This window comes from Leptodactylus fuscus, chromosome 10 (genome assembly GCF_031893055.1).
Source record: "Leptodactylus fuscus isolate aLepFus1 chromosome 10, aLepFus1.hap2, whole genome shotgun sequence".
Lineage (NCBI taxonomy): Eukaryota > Metazoa > Chordata > Amphibia > Anura > Leptodactylidae > Leptodactylus > Leptodactylus fuscus.
The window spans coordinates 68846293-68865046 of record NC_134274.1 but is presented as its reverse complement, the minus strand read 5'-3'; the positions used below and the strand labels follow the sequence as shown (position 1 = coordinate 68865046).

The 18754-nt window shown below is 41.8% G+C and overlaps 1 protein-coding gene across 1 annotated transcript in view; it reads left to right on the top strand.

Annotated features, from left to right (window-relative positions):
• PLAU (plasminogen activator, urokinase) overlaps positions 1–18754 on the top strand; it is a 420354-nt gene that overhangs the window by 349149 nt on the left and 52451 nt on the right. The gene's annotated exons all lie outside the window — the stretch shown is intronic.

The window sequence follows — 18754 nt, the reverse complement described above, 5'->3', positions numbered from 1 at the left end:
ACTAGATGCATTAGCTCACTAGGGGGCCTTGGCCATGCCAGTAGTGGTTCTGAAGATGATGCGTGAAGTCTGTGGGTGTGGAGTCAATCAAAGATATATCGAGTATGGCAGTTGACCAACTGCAAGTTGAGAGTTGCCATTTGGTATTCGTGATCATGTTCTGCTGAGGAGAAAGGATGTCGGGGCGGAAACGAGAGTTCATCCAATATTTGGTGCCATATTTGGTGTATGAACTGTGGCATGAAGAGGTCTTGGGGGCTGCTGGAGTTAGTACATTGTAACATGTTGTGCCACTGAACATTTTTAGCGTGCCCGGAAATCCATCCCCATTGCTAAGAGAGATGCCACAGACTATAATATTTGAGGTTGAGAATTACTGTTTCATGTTCCCTGCAATCATAACCTCTCTGAAGTTCCCAATGTACAAACTTTGGAAGGAGACCCTGGGGGCACAGAGATTTTGTTTTTGGCCTGGTGGTTACCAGGATGGCAACCCTTAACCCTTGGCTGCCTTTAGCCCGGATACAAGATGATTGGGCATGAAGAAATACAAGTTCCATTTTGTATCCTGCAGCAAATTTGCCCACAGATACCATATCTGGGCTTGTAGGTTGCTAAAGCTGGCATTTGCACTGGTCCCATAAATGCTCAATTAGCAATAAATCTGGTGGCCCGGCAGGCTATGGAAGTATCGCAATCTAGTACAGAAATTCCTTGGAAACCCTTGCTGTTTGTGGAGAAGTGATATCATGCTGAAAAATTTCAGCTGGTATCCCTTCCATGAGAGGCAACACATAAAAATCCTCTGTGTACCCTAGCCCATTTACCATGTGTGATTGCTTTCATGTGCTACTGCTCCCAACACCAAGACTTTTGATCTTATGGAATTGGTGGCTCTTATGGTGCTAAAATCAAAAACACTTCCAACCTCCATGTAGTTCCACGACACTGATTAAGTATGATATTTCCTCTATTTTTCATCATTGACACTATCTATGCCCTATTCTGTAACCCTTGATCCTAACCCTAACCCTAGTAATATGTTCTACCCTGGCATGTAGCGGAATTGTTCTCCTTTTATCTAAGAACCTGTATTTTATATGGTAGTTTATTTTGGGATGAATTTCCATTTGCCTCTCCAATGTTGGTTGTCATTATGCTCAATAAACAACTATGTATCGCTTATCATTTATCTGAGTTACATTAAGAATCCAGCATGCATTGCTACTGTCATTTCAATGATGACATACCGCATTGAATGTTTGTTTATATCTTGAAAATTTTTTATTTAAAACTAAAAAGATAAAAGGTAGGTGATTTTAGTTTAAGGTAGGAGATGATAGTTTTTGTGTACTGCTAGAGACCTACATAAAAGAAAGGTAATCTGAGACCATAATAATAATGTATAATATTTCTCTGCCATTTGATTCCCATTCATTTCAGCTGCCATAAAGCACACACCCTGCTGTAAAATCTATACAGGAAGAGAGTATCAATATAGCTGCCTGGGGATGTATTTAAAATAAAAAAATAAATACCTACAAAAATATTATATCTATAATTATATCTATAATTATATCCCCTTGAACTCCGAGTGAATCCCCAGAATTGATCCTCAGAGAATCAAAAACAAGGTTAAAATTGTAGTAGGTGCGTCATTGATAATTTTCTTTCTATACATCTACTACTACATAATGTTTTTATAATAAAATTGGTTACAGCCTTTTGTATAGTCTGGAAGTGAAAAACCATTTGTAGATACAGAATAATATTTGTGCAATAAGTTGGGTGTGTTGCAAGTTCTCACCTTCTCTTCTTGGTACCGTCCCTTTCTCTAATCTTGTTAGGATTCACTTGGTAATGGAAGGATCTTCTCTCATCAGACATTGACTATGAAATCTGTATCCTGGTGTTAACTACATAACAATGAGTACATCCCTACAAGATAGTGAGACAAACCACCCGGTGGTTATTGCTTTGGCACACAATAAATATTTAACCAGGTGTTGGTTGTCATAATAAGCGGTAGAGGGCAAGGCAATAAACATAATATCACCAATGATACTGATTACAAGGATATATTTTTCTGCAACCAGGTGTTTCATATTATCTTCCACTTCAAGGGTTTATGTACAATTTGAAAAAAGTCCATTTTTAGAGATGGGTGAATATTTGTGAGGGTTCGTTTTGTGCCAAACTTGATCACATAGAAACAGGTTCGGACTGGGGTGTCTAGGGCCCACCAGTGGAATTGTTTTTAGAGGCCCACCGCCAGGACCCCTGTAGATGAGTTGTACAGAGACAGGATGGCTAAAGGTAATATCAGGAGCCGGCTGCTCGCCTGCCATATGATGTGTACCACTACACTACCTAAACCCACTGCTACATCCTGTATGGCAAGAGAGCAGCGTGGCCCCTACAATTGTCACCATTACCTGTAGCCGCACTGTAATGGAAAAACTCATCTGCAGAGGTCCTGGCTGTCAGACTAGCACAGATGTAATATTTAGAAACATTGATAAATTATTTAAAGATATTGTCCAGGAATTGAAGCAACTTATGTGCCAGGCGGGAGGTTTAAAATAAAAAAGCATACTCGCCTGTCCTCAGCAACCTGTTGTCCTCCGCCAGTGTCCATTCAGTCTCGTGCCAGCACCTTCTTGCTGGGAGTCCTGCACCTCATGTGACCGCTAAGACGTATTGGGTACAGAATTTCCAGAAATTAGGTGTTTCCATGAGACCGAACAGACAGAGGCGGGGGACAAGAGGGTGCTGGGGACAGGTGAGTTTGTTGGGTTTTTTTAAAAATGTTTTACACCTCAGTGGCTGAGGTGTAAAAATGAGGGATGAATCAGCTGTTTGAGTGAATCGTGGCACCTGTGCAAGCGCCGACACCCCTTCTCTGTTTACATAGTGTCATACATCTCATAGTGGCCATGTCATGTAACTACAGCCTCGTCCTATAAGTGTCTATGTGACAAGGCTGTAATTACATCCCCTGGTCACTATAAACAGACAGCGTGTGATATACACAGGCACCATGGCCCCCTCATACAGCTGATCAGGGGGTCACTTCTCTCTTATTGATGATTTATTCTGAGGACCATCAATATAAATGAACTGGAAAACTCCTTAAGCCTAAGGCCCCACGTGGTGTCCTGCAGCAAAAAAGGGCTGCGGGAAAAACCGCGTCCATGACACATCACGTTTCTTCCTGCAGCCCTTTGCACAGAAAGTTTGCAGAGCTTTCCTCTGTATTTTCTGCTTCAATTATATCGAAACCGCCAGAATTTCTGTAGGCATGGTGCAATGTCTAACTCGAAAACCAAGATTGCTTTGGAAATTACAGCATGTATCTTATTTTACCGCAAAATGTGGATGGGGCTTCATATGGCGAAAACACCACGGGAAAACCCGACAGTTCCTGCAATGTGAATGGGATTCTAGCAAATCCAATCCACACATTGTGGAAAATTATGTGCAGTGAATATGCTGCGATTTCCAAAACCGTTGGGGTTTTGGAAATCGCTGGAATATCACTTATACCTACGAAAACATTGATGGTTTCCCTATAGGTGTAATGGAAGCAGAAAGTGAAAACGCTGCGGGAAAAAAACACAATGCGTTGCTGCTGCAGTTTTTCCTGCAGCGCTATTTTGTTGCAGTTTGCAACGTGAGGCCTTAGTCTTAATGAAGCCCAAGTGCCACATTCATTAAATTAATTGCCCCCTCATAGTATGCCCCTGATTCCCCCTGACAAATACTGCAACACTAATGACCCCTAATATCAATGACCACCCCCTTATGTTCATAATGCCTCCTAATATAACCTCCCCTTATATTCCTAATGTCCCCTAATAACCCTTATATAAGTCACCCCCCTTACGTCCATAATGCCCCCTCCCTTACAATTATAATTTCCCCCTCCAAACAACCCCTTGTACGATTAAAATACCCACACCTAAGCTAAAAAAAAAAAAGATTCATCTTCCTGTGTAACATTACACTGTTCTATACGATCTGTGTAGCCCCGCCCACATATGACATCATCACAGGTCCGTCAGGCTCTGCAGCACAGAGTCTCTCTACCTTCACACAGTGACTTGCCCGGGTGCTGACTCCTACAGCAGTGATATTATAGAGAGGACTCCTACAGCAGTGATATTATAGAGAGGACTCCTACAGCAGACATTATAGAGAGGACTCCTACAGCAATGATATAATAGAGAGGACTCCTACAGCAGTGATATAATAGAGAGGACTCCTACAGCAGTGATATAATAGAGAGGACTCCTACAGCAGTGATATAATAGAGAGGACTCCTACAGCAGTGATATTATAGAGAGGACTCCTACAGCAGTGATATTATAGAGAGGACTCCTACAGCAGTGATATTATAGAGAGGACTCCTACAGCAGTGATATAATAGAGAGGACTCCTACAGCAGTGATATTATAGAGAGGACTCCTACAGCAGTGATATTATAGAGAGGACTCCTACAGCAGACATTATAGAGAGGACTCCTACAGCAGTGATATAATAGAGAGGACTCCTACAGCAGTGATATAATAGAGAGGACTCCTACAGCAGTGATATAATAGAGAGGACTCCTACAGCAGTGATATTATAGAGAGGACTCCTACAGCAGATATTATAGAGAGGACTCCTACAGCAGTGATATAATAGAGAGGACTCCTACAGCAGTGATATTATACAGAGGACTCCTACAGCAGTGGTATAATAGAGAGGACTCCTACAGCAGTGATATAATAGAGAGGACTCCTACAGCAGTGATATAATAGAGAGGACTCCTACAGCAGTGATATAATAGAGAGGACTCCTACAGCAGTGATATAATAGAGAGGACTCCTACAGCAGTGATATAATAGAGAGGACTCCTACAGCAGTGATATAATAGAGAGGACTCCTACAGCAATGATATAATAGAGAGGACTCCTACAGCAGTGATATAATAGAGAGGACTCCTACAGCAGTGATATAATAGAGAGGACTCCTACAGCAGTGATATAATAGAGAGGACTCCTACAGCAGTGATATTATAGAGAGGACTCCTACAGCAGTGATATTATAGAGAGGACTCCTACAGCAGATATTATAGAGAAGACTCCTACAGCAGTGATAATATAGAGAGGACTCCTACAGCAGTGATATTATAGAGAGGACTCCTACAGCAGTGATATTATAGAGAGGACTCCTACAGCAGTGATATAATAGAGAGGACTCCTACAACAGTGATATTATAGAGAGGACTCCTACAGCAGTGATATAATAAAGAGGACTCCTACAACAGTGATATTATAGAGAGGACTCCTACAGCAGTGATATTATAGAGAGGACTCCTACAGCAGTGATATTATAGAGAGGACTCCTACAGCAGTGATAATATAGAGAGGACTCCTACAGCAGTGATATAATAGAGAGGACTCCTACAGCAGTGATATTATAGAGAGGACTCCTACAGCAGTGATATAATAGAGAGGACTCCTACAGCAGTGATATTATAGAGAGGACTCCTACAGCAGTGATATAATAGAGAGGACTCCTACAGCAGTGGTATAATAGAGAGGACTCCTACAGCAGTGGTATAATAGAGAGGACTCCTACAGCAGTGATATAATAGAGAGGACTCCTACAGCAGTGATATTATAGCGAGGACTCCTACAGCAGTGATATAATAGAGAGGACTCCTACAGCAGTGATATTATAGAGAGGACTCCTACAGCAGTGGTATAATAGAGAGGACTCCTACAGCAGTGATATAATAGAGAGGACTCCTACAGCAGTGATATAATAGAGAGGACTCCTACAGCAGTGATATTATAGAGAGGACTCCTACAGCAGTGATATTATAGAGAGGACTCCTACAGCAGTAATATTATAGAGAGGACTCCTACAGCAGTGATATTATAGAGAGGACTCCTACAGCAGTGATATTATAGAGAGGACTCCTACAGCAGTGATATTATAGAGAGGACTCCTACAGCAGTGATATTATAGAGAGTACTCCTACAGCAGTGATATAATAGAGAGGACTCCTACAGCAGTGATATTATAGAGAGGACTCCTACAGCAGTGATATAATAGAGAGGACTCCTACAGCAGATATTATAGAGAGGACTCCTACAGAAGTGATAATATAGAGAGGACTCCTACAGCAGTGATATTATAGAGAGGACTCCTACAGCAGTGATATAATAGAGAGGACTCCTACAGCAGTGGTATAATAGAGAGGACTCCTACAGCAGTGATATTATAGAGAGGACTCCTACAGCAGTGATATTATAGAGAGGACTCCTACAGCAGTGATATTATAGAGAGGACTCCTACAGCAGTGATATTATAGAGAGGACTCCTACAGCAGTGATATTATAGAGAGGACTCCTACAGCAGTGATATAATAGAGAGGACTCCTACAGCAGTGGTATAATAGAGAGGACTCCTACAGCAGTGATATTATAGAGAGGACTCCTACAGCAGTGATATTATAGAGAGGACTCCTACAGCAGTGATATTATAGAGAGGACTCCTACAGCAGTGATATTATAGAGAGGACTCCTACAGCAGTGATATAATAGAGAGGACTCCTACAGCAGTGGTATAATAGAGAGGACTCCTACAGCAGTGATATAATAGAGAGGACTCCTACAGCAGTGATATAATAGAGAGGACTCCTACAGCAGTGATATAATAGAGAGGACTCCTACAGCAGTGATATTATAGAGAGGACTCCTACAGCAGTCATATAATAGAGAGGACTCCTACAGCAGTGATATAATAGAGAGGACTCCTACAGCAGTGATATAATAGAGAGGACTCCTACAGCAGTGATATTATAGAGAGGACTCCTACAGCAGTGATATTATAGAGAGGACTCCTACAGCAGTGATATAATAGAGAGGACTCCTACAGCAGTGATATTATAGAGAGGACTCCTACAGCAGTGATATAATAGAGAGGACTCCTACAGCAGTGATATTATAGAGAGGACTCCTACAGCAGTGGTATAATAGAGAGGACTCCTACAGCAGTGATATAATAGAGAGGACTCCTACAGCAGTGATATAATAGAGAGGACTCCTACAGCAGTGATATTATAGAGAGGACTCCTACAGCAGTGATATTATAGAGAGGACTCCTACAGCAGTGATATTATAGAGAGGACTCCTACAGCAGTGATATTATAGAGAGGACTCCTACAGCAGTGATATTATAGAGAGGACTCCTACAGCAGTGATATTATAGAGAGTACTCCTACAGCAGTGATATAATAGAGAGGACTCCTACAGCAGTGATATTATAGAGAGGACTCCTACAGCAGTGATATAATAGAGAGGACTCCTACAGCAGATATTATAGAGAGGACTCCTACAGAAGTGATAATATAGAGAGGACTCCTACAGCAGTGATATTATAGAGAGGACTCCTACAGCAGTGATATAATAGAGAGGACTCCTACAGCAGTGATATAATAGAGAGGACTCCTACAGCAGTGATATAATAGAGAGGACTCCTACAGCAGTGATATAATAGAGAGGACTCCTACAGCAGTGATATTATAGAGAGGACTCCTACAGCAATGATATAATAGAGAGGACTCCTACAGCAGTGATATAATAGAGAGGACTCCTACAGCAGTGATATAATAGAGAGGACTCCTACAGCAGTGATATTATAGAGAGGACTCCTACAGCAATGATATAATAGAGAGGACTCCTACAGCAGGGATATTATAGAGAGGACTCCTACAGCAGTGATATTATAGAGAGGATTCCTACAGCAGTGATATAATAGAGAGGACTCCTACAGCAGTGATATAATAGAGAGGACTCCTACAGCAGTGATATAATAGAGAGGACTCCTACAGCAGTGATATTATAGAGAGGACTCCTACAGCAGTGATATAATAGAGAGGACTCCTACAGCAGTGATATTATAGAGAGGACTCCTACAGCAATGATATTATAGAGAGGACTCCTACAGCAGTGATATTATAGAGAGGACTCCTACAGCAGTGATATTATAGAGAGGACTCCTACAGCAGTGATATTATAGAGAGGACTCCTACAGCAATGATATAATAGAGAGGACTCCTACAGCAGTGATATTATAGAGAGGACTCCTACAGCAATGATATAATAGAGAGGACTCCTACAGCAGTGATATAATAGAGAGGACTCCTACAGCAGTGATATAATAGAGAGGACTCCTACAGCATTGATATAATAGAGAGGACTCCTACAGCAGTGATATAATAGAGAGGACTCCTACAGCAGTGATATAATAGAGAGGACTCCTACAGCAGTGATATAATAGAGAGGACTCCTACAGCAGTGATATAATAGAGAGGACTCCTACAGCAGTGATATTATAGAGAGGACTCCTACAGCAGTGATATTATAGAGAGGACTCCTACAGCAGTGATATAATAGAGAGGACTCCTACAGCAGTGATATAATAGAGAGGACTCCTACAGCAATGATATAATAGAGAGGACTCCTACAGCAGTGATATAATAGAGAGGACTCCTACAGCAGTGATATAATAGAGAGGACTCCTACAGCAGTGATATTATAGAGAGGACTCCTACAGCAATGATATAATAGAGAGGACTCCTACAGCAGGGATATTATAGAGAGGACTCCTACAGCAGTGATATTATAGAGAGGACTCCTACAGCAATGATATAATAGAGAGGACTCCTACAGCAGTGATATAATAGAGAGGACTCCTACAGCAGTGATATAATAGAGAGGACTCCTACAGCAGTGATATTATAGAGAGGACTCCTACAGCAGTGATATAATAGAGAGGACTCCTACAGCAGTGATATTATAGAGAGGACTCCTACAGCAATGATATTATAGAGAGGACTCCTACAGCAGTGATATTATAGAGAGGACTCCTACAGCAGTGATATTATAGAGAGGACTCCTACAGCAGTGATATTATAGAGAGGACTCCTACAGCAGTGATATTATAGAGAGGACTCCTACAGCAGTGATATAATAGAGAGGACTCCTACAGCAGTGATATTATAGAGAGGACTCCTACAGCAGTGATATAATAAAGAGGACTCCTACAACAGTGATATTATAGAGAGGACTCCTACAGCAGTGATATTATAGAGAGGACTCCTACAGCAGTGATATTATAGAGAGGACTCCTACAGCAGTGATAATATAGAGAGGACTCCTACAGCAGTGATATAATAGAGAGGACTCCTACAGCAGTGATATTATAGAGAGGACTCCTACAGCAGTGATATAATAGAGAGGACTCCTACAGCAGTGATATTATAGAGAGGACTCCTACAGCAGTGATATAATAGAGAGGACTCCTACAGCAGTGGTATAATAGAGAGGACTCCTACAGCAGTGGTATAATAGAGAGGACTCCTACAGCAGTGATATAATAGAGAGGACTCCTACAGCAGTGATATTATAGAGAGGACTCCTACAGCAGTGATATAATAGAGAGGACTCCTACAGCAGTGATATTATAGAGAGGACTCCTACAGCAGTGGTATAATAGAGAGGACTCCTACAGCAGTGATATAATAGAGAGGACTCCTACAGCAGTGATATAATAGAGAGGACTCCTACAGCAGTGATATTATAGAGAGGACTCCTACAGCAGTGATATTATAGAGAGGACTCCTACAGCAGTAATATTATAGAGAGGACTCCTACAGCAGTGATATTATAGAGAGGACTCCTACAGCAGTGATATTATAGAGAGGACTCCTACAGCAGTGATATTATAGAGAGGACTCCTACAGCAGTGATATTATAGAGAGTACTCCTACAGCAGTGATATAATAGAGAGGACTCCTACAGCAGTGATATTATAGAGAGGACTCCTACAGCAGTGATATAATAGAGAGGACTCCTACAGCAGATATTATAGAGAGGACTCCTACAGAAGTGATAATATAGAGAGGACTCCTACAGCAGTGATATTATAGAGAGGACTCCTACAGCAGTGATATAATAGAGAGGACTCCTACAGCAGTGGTATAATAGAGAGGACTCCTACAGCAGTGATATAATAGAGAGGACTCCTACAGCAGTGATATTATAGAGAGGACTCCTACAGCAGTGATATTATAGAGAGGACTCCTACAGCAGTGATATAATAGAGAGGACTCCTACAGCAGTGATATTATAGAGAGGACTCCTACAGCAGTGATATTATAGAGAGGACTCCTACAGCAGTGATATTATAGAGAGGACTCCTACAGCAGTGATATTATAGAGAGGACTCCTACAGCAGTGATATTATAGAGAGGACTCCTACAGCAGTGATATTATAGAGAGGACTCCTACAGCAGTGATATTATAGAGAGGACTCCTACAGCAGTGATATAATAGAGAGGACTCCTACAGCAGTGGTATAATAGAGAGGACTCCTACAGCAGTGATATTATAGAGAGGACTCCTACAGCAGTGATATTATAGAGAGGACTCCTACAGCAGTGATATTATAGAGAGGACTCCTACAGCAGTGATATTATAGAGAGGACTCCTACAGCAGTGATATAATAGAGAGGACTCCTACAGCAGTGGTATAATAGAGAGGACTCCTACAGCAGTGATATAATAGAGAGGACTCCTACAGCAGTGATATAATAGAGAGGACTCCTACAGCAGTGATATAATAGAGAGGACTCCTACAGCAGTGATATTATAGAGAGGACTCCTACAGCAGTCATATAATAGAGAGGACTCCTACAGCAGTGATATAATAGAGAGGACTCCTACAGCAGTGATATAATAGAGAGGACTCCTACAGCAGTGATATTATAGAGAGGACTCCTACAGCAGTGATATTATAGAGAGGACTCCTACAGCAGTGATATAATAGAGAGGACTCCTACAGCAGTGATATTATAGAGAGGACTCCTACAGCAGTGATATAATAGAGAGGACTCCTACAGCAGTGATATTATAGAGAGGACTCCTACAGCAGTGGTATAATAGAGAGGACTCCTACAGCAGTGATATAATAGAGAGGACTCCTACAGCAGTGATATAATAGAGAGGACTCCTACAGCAGTGATATTATAGAGAGGACTCCTACAGCAGTGATATTATAGAGAGGACTCCTACAGCAGTGATATTATAGAGAGGACTCCTACAGCAGTGATATTATAGAGAGGACTCCTACAGCAGTGATATTATAGAGAGGACTCCTACAGCAGTGATATTATAGAGAGTACTCCTACAGCAGTGATATAATAGAGAGGACTCCTACAGCAGTGATATTATAGAGAGGACTCCTACAGCAGTGATATAATAGAGAGGACTCCTACAGCAGATATTATAGAGAGGACTCCTACAGAAGTGATAATATAGAGAGGACTCCTACAGCAGTGATATAATAGAGAGGACTCCTACAGCATTGATATAATAGAGAGGACTCCTACAGCAGTGATATAATAGAGAGGACTCCTACAGCAGTGATATAATAGAGAGGACTCCTACAGCAGTGATATAATAGAGAGGACTCCTACAGCAGTGATATAATAGAGAGGACTCCTACAGCAGTGATATAATAGAGAGGACTCCTACAGCATTGATATAATAGAGAGGACTCCTACAGCAGTGATATTATAGAGAGCACTCCTACAGCAGTGATATTATAGAGAGGACTCCTACAGCAGTGATATAATAGAGAGGACTCCTACAGCAGTGATATAATAGAGAGGACTCCTACAGCAGTGATATAATAGAGAGGACTCCTACAGCAGTGATATTATAGAGAGGACTCCTACAGCAGTGATATTATAGAGAGGACTCCTACAGCAATGATATAATAGAGAGGATTCCTACAGCAGGGATATTATAGAGAGGTCTCCTACAGCAGTGATATTATAGAGAGGACTCCTACAGCAATGATATAATAGAGAGGATTCCTACAGCAGTGATATTATAGAGAGGACTCCTACAGCAGTGATATAATAGAGAGGACTCCTACAGCAGTGATATAATAGAGAGGACTCCTACAGCAGTGATATAATAGAGAGGACTCCTACAGCAGTGATATTATAGAGAGGACTCCTACAGCAGTGATATTATAGAGAGGACTCCTACAGCAATGATATAATAGAGAGGATTCCTACAGCAGGGATATTATAGAGAGGTCTCCTACAGCAGTGATATTATAGAGAGGACTCCTACAGCAATGATATAATAGAGAGGATTCCTACAGCAGTGATATTATAGAGAGGACTCCTACAGCAGTGATATTATAGAGAGGACTCCTACAGCAGTGATATAATAGAGAGGACTCCTACAGCAGTGATATTATAGACTCTTAAATGCTTTAGTGAGTTCCAGTGAGTACTAAAACAAAAATTACATATACATATTTTGAGGCACTGGCTTCCTAATTACGTTTTAATCTTAGTGTACCGTCACTCGGTCAAGGAGTTCGGTGCCAGGAAAAGGCTTCTCATAGCCATAATACACAGAAATAAATTTCCTGCACTCGAATTTATGCTTCCAAATACTGTGAACTTTTATTTACATCCGACAAAAAACGTTTCGGTCATATACAGACCTTCTTCAGTTTGTCTTAAAATACAAAAGAAATATAAACCAATTAACATAATATAAGTGGTTCCATCACATAGACAGAATATACAAACAATAGTAAACAACGATACAATAAATTGGTGTTAAATATATAGCCCAAAAGGTATAGGGTATATAAAGGCATGTGCAGATCTGGGCAGCTTAGTTAGGGTATTAAATAATAACACCATTTGATCAGCAAAGAATAACAGAGTATGCACAAACAGGTACAATAGACATATTGAACATCATGATATACTGCCAAGTCGAATGGGATATGTCGTCGTACTTGTACTGAGGAATCGTGCCCAGCTTGCTAGACAAAATGCTATGTCCTATGAGTATAATAATATAACAAATCCTATACAATCTTACCGGTGGAGTATTGTGGAAGATGGAAGCTTGGAAGGTGTCCAGGTCAGATGGGGTAATGGAGGTGAGGACATGTGGGGTTAAATAGGGTGTTTTTGGCGCCAAGAGCCGTCAGACCGGGAGCCCCGCCCCTAAATGGGGCGTGGCCCCAAGTCCAAGGACTCCCGGCACCCCCCGACATACTAAGGGACTTAGTAAGGAGAGAGAGAAGTGCATTGGTGGTGAACAGTGGATACACAGGTTTCCCCATGTCAGTAGCGCTGCCAGGAGTCCTCCAGTAAACAAAAGGAGGCCACTTCCGGTTCGCGAGTGCCGCGACCGGAAGTCATGCGTTCCACAGTGGAACGCATGGGAAAATAGTGTGTCGGCCGGCATGAGTTTGCCGGTAATGCAGGAATACAACTAAGCGTACAGGTGGATCTATAGATACATAATAGAAGGGGATGTGAAGCAAAAGGGAAGAAGAAAGGGAAGATAAAGTATAGAAAATAGAAATGGATATGTGTCTCAGACTGGAACGCAAGGAAGAACCATGCGTTCCAAGCTGGAACGCATGGAGAAATTAAAGGGACATGCATACTAAGAAGGAGAATAAACAAAGTAGAAAAATAGGGGAAAGGGAAAAAAAAGGGGAAAGGGAAATAAAGGGGAAAGGGAAAAAAGGGGAAAAAGAAAAAGGTGGGTGAGGGGCACTGAGAAAAGCAAACTATACAGTGTTAGAAAAAAACAGAGAGAACCGGTAAGGATTGCCCGGGCACCATGATTTTCCTCCTAGGTCATTATCGATTCTGCAGAAAAAGAAAAAAAATCATTTTAGTAGTCAAATAAAGGTCTGAGTAAAAACTCAACAAAAGCTCCTAATGTCATAATCACGGTTCAGTCCGCGAGATTCGAGTGTTTGGAATTTATGAATCCAGAATGCCTCTCTGAGTTTTAATGTTTTAATTCTGTCACCCCCTCGTCTGGCCTTGGGTATGTGTTCTATGACCTGAAAGTTTAACTGGGAGATAGTATGTTTAGCTTGATGGAAGTGGTAGGGTATTGGTAACAGCAGATTTTTAGTGCGTATGCTACTCTTATGTTGAGAGATACGGTCACGAATGGCCTGTGTCGTTTCGCCAATATATGCTAGTCCACATGGACAGTTAATCATGTAGACTACAAAATTAGTGTCACAGCTAAAGTAGTCTTTAATGGGGAACTTCCTGCCCGTATGTGGATGTGTAAGATGGTCACCTTTCTGGATATTATTGCATTGTGGGCAATGTAAACAAGGAAATGTGCCATTTTTGCGGGTATTGAGGAATGTTTGTCTTGATTGTCTGGTACTTGAGCCTAAATCTGCTTTGACTAATTTATTGCGTAAGTTGGCGGCTCTCCTGAAACATGGAAGGAAAGGTTGTGTGAATGATGGAATGTTAGGATATCCTTTCTGTAATAGCGGCCAATGGGTGCGGATGATTCTGTGGACCTTATAGGAAAACGGATGGAATGTATGGATGAAAGGGATACGCTTCGAGTTGTCGTGGTGTGGTCTGGGGGTGTGAGTTCTGTTCAAAGTAGTGATTTTTGATGGGTATCCTCTCTCGGTAAATTTAGATTGTGTTTCTTGTAACCTCTGTTCCATACATTCCATCCGTTTTCCTATAAGGTCCACAGAATCATCCGCACCCATTGGCCGCTATTACAGAAAGGATATCCTGACATTCCATCATTCACACAACCTTTCCTTCCATGTTTCAGGAGAGCCGCCAACTTACGCAATAAATTAGTCAAAGCAGATTTAGGCTCAAGTACCAGACAATCAAGACAAACATTCCTCAATACCCGCAAAAATGGCACATTTTCTTGTTTACATTGCCCACAATGCAATAATATCCAGAATGGTGACCATCTTACACATCCACATACAGGCAGGAAGTTCCCCATTAAAGACTACTTTAGCTGTGACACTAAATTTGTAGTCTACATGATTAACTGTCCATGTGGACTAGCATATATTGGCGAAACGACACAGGCCATTCGTGACCGTATCTCTCAACATAAGAGTACCATACGCACTAAAAATCTGCTGTTACCAATACCCTACCACTTCCATCAAGCTAAACATACTATCTCCCAGTTAAACTTTCAGGTCATAGAACACATACCCAAGGCCAGACGAGGGGGTGACAGAATTAAAACATTAAAACTCAGAGAGGCATTCTGGATTCATAAATTCCAAACACTCGAATCTCGCGGACTGAACCGTGATTATGACATTAGGAGCTTTTGTTGAGTTTTTACTCAGACCTTTATTTGACTACTAAAATGATTTTTTTCTTTTTCTGCAGAATCGATAATGACCTAGGAGGAAAATCATGGTGCCCGGGCAATCCTTACCGGTTCTCTCTGTTTTTTTCTAACACTGTATAGTTTGCTTTTCTCAGAGCCCCTCACCCACCTTTTTCTTTTTCCCCTTTTTTCCCTTTCCCCTTTATTTCCCTTTCCCCTTTATTTCCCTTTCCCCTATTTTTTTACTTTGTTTATTCTCCTTCTTAGTATGCATGTCCCTTTAATTTCTCCATGCGTTCCAGCTTGGAACGCATGGTTCTTCCTTGCGTTCCAGTCTGAGACACATATCCATTTCAAAAAATAGAAAAAGATCGGCGTGGGCACTCACCGTTCCGTAGTCGGCAGACGATACTTGATATCTGACACTTGTCATGTGTAAAATCAAAATCCTTTATTAAGAATAAATAAAAATAATACAGGGAGGGAGAAAAGGCATTATAGGCAAAAAAAGGCAACAGCCGTTTCGCGTCAAGTACGACGCTTTTTCAAGCCAGAAATGCAATACCATGGATAGAACAAAACAGGTTTTAAATACATTCCATTAATTACTGTTATTGAGAACACGTATGTCAGTCGCACAATACACCAATCAAATTTGATATTACCAGAATTTTGGTCATTAGCAGTATGGTATGGTGTTGATCCCGCCTCAGGACATGGTCGGACCAGAATGGAAACCACTAACTTGTAATGCAGCCAATGGGGAGACTCGTGGTTACCACGCCTACTCCTCCCTCACGGACCAATGGAAAAAGCGCCTACATCTTCAATACAATTCTATTGTCCGCAGCTAGATACAGGCCCTAAACATTGGTCGGACCTGAATGAAAACCTATGCCTTAAAAGGAACCAATAGGAAAAAACCTTATAGCCACACCCCTTTCATGAGAGAACCAATAGAAAAAGCGCCTATTTATGTCCTTGTCCAGCCAGTCTAAGGGTGCATTATTGCCAGGCCTACAGTTCCCATAGAACCAATCAGAAGAGCGCCTACTGACACCTATCTCAACTACAGTTCTTTACATTAATGCGTGGTCATCACGCCTACTTCCTCCTCACGGACCAATAGGGAAAGTGCCTACAACTGCAGTACAATTCTCTCCGTCATCTGCAAATAGGTTCAGGCCCTAAATATTGGTCGGACCTGAATGAAAACCTATGCACAAAGAGAGCCGGTGGGAGGAGAATTGATAGCCACGCCCTTTTCTTTCAGGAACCAATAGCAAAAGCGCCTATTCATACCTCTATACAACAGATGGAACGGTGCCTATCCATACCATTATAAAACATAAACCCGTGTATAGTCAGCAACATGGGTCATCAAGATCCAAGCGGCTCATCGGATCCGCCCCTATTTCATGATAACCAATAGGAAAAGCGCCTACCCGAATGAGTTTCAACCCATGTTGTACCTCCACCGACCTATCACAAAAGACACTAATAGAGACATTGGTATCAGATATTAAGATTCAAACCTATTCTTTTGCTATACCCATCGGGCAATTAGGAATAACAAAAAGATCACTGTCAACCAGATTATATACAAATTAATTCCAAAGGAACTCAAACCCACCTGTATCACAAAAATAGACTCATGTCTGTCTTGTCATTTAGGCCAAGTTGTCCCATTGCTCCAGTTTTCAGGATCCATCTCACTTCTCGTTGAAGTAACAAGTTACCTCTGTCACCCCCACGAGCTGTGCATAGGTTTTCATTCAGGTCCGACCAATATTTAGGGCCTGAACCTATTTGCAGATGACGGAGAGAATTGTACTGCAGTTGTAGGCACTTTCCCTATTGGTCCGTGAGGAGGAAGTAGGCGTGATGACCACGCATTAATGTAAAGAACTGTAGTTGAGATAGGTGTCAGTAGGCGCTCTTTTGATTGGTTCTATGGGAACTGTAGGCGTGGCAATAATGCACCCTAAGGCTGCATTCACACGGAGTAAACGCTGGCGTTTTTTGTGTGTTTTTTGCACATAGCGCCGCGTTTACGCCGCGTAGCGTCGCGTTAACGCCGCGTATATGCCGCGTTAACGCCGGGCAACGCCACCGCTAAATAGCGCGGCGTTAACGCGGCGTATACGCGGCGTTAACGCGACGCTACGCGGCGTAAACGCGGCGCTATGTGCAAAAAACACACAAAAAACGCCAGCGTTTACTCCGTGTGAATGCAGCCTTAGACTGGCTGGACAAGGACATAAATAGGCGCTTTTTCTATTGGTTCTCTCATGAAAGGGGCGTGGCTATAAGGCTTTTTCCTATTGGTTCCTTTTAAGGCATAGGTTTTCATTCAGGTCCGACTAATGTTTAGGGCCTGTATCTAGCCGCAGACAACAGAATTGTATTGAAGATGTAGGCGCTTTTTCCATTGGTCCGTGAGGGAGGAGTAGGCGTGGTAACCACCAGTAGGCGTGGCAATAATGCACCCTTAGACTGGCCGGACAAGGACATGAATAGGCGCTCTTTCTATTGGCTCTTTCATGAAAGGGGCGTGGCTATAAGGTTTTTTCTTATTGGTCCCTTTTCAGGCATAGGTTTTCATTCAGGTCCGACCAATGTTTAGGGCCTGTATCTAGCCGCGGACAATAGAATTGTATTGAAGATGTAGGCGCTTTTTCCATTGGTCCGTGAGGGAGGAGTAGGCGTGGTAACCATGAGTCTCCCCATTGGCTGCATTACAAGTTAGTGGTTTCCATTCTGGTCCGACCATGTCCTGAGGCGGGATCAACACCATACCATACTGCTAATGACCAAAATTCTGGTAATATCAAATTTGATTGGTGTATTGTGCGACTGACATACGTGTTCTCAATAACAGTAATTAATGGAATGTATTTAAAACCTGTTTTGTTCTATCCATGGTATTGCATTTCTGGCTTGAAAAAGCGTCGTACTTGACGCGAAACGGCTGTTGCCTTTTTTTTGCCTATAATGCCTTTTCTCCCTCCCTGTATTATTTTTATTTATTCTTAATAAAGGATTTTGATTTTACACATGAGAAGTGTCAGATATCAAGTATCGTCTGCCGACTACGGAACGGTGAGTGCCCACCCCGATCTTTTTCTATTTTTTCTATGGGCTTGTTGATACATATTAGGGGTTGTTGAGCACCACCGTGAGCGGCGTGCAACTGGAATTCTTTGCCAGATAGAGGGTGTTACAGAAGATTAAGAAAACGACCTATGACTAATATTTATACATAGCTGTGCTGTCTATTTTTCTCTCTATTATAAGGATATATCCATTTCTATTTTCTATACTTTATCTTCCCTTTCTTCTTCCCTTTTGCTTCACATACCCTTCTATTATGTATCTATAGATCCACCTGTACGCTTAGTTGTATTCCTGCATTACCGGCAAACTCATGCCGGCCGACTCACTATTTTCCCATGCGTTCCACTGTGGAACGCATGACTTCCAGTCGCGGCACTCGCGAACCGGAAGTGGCC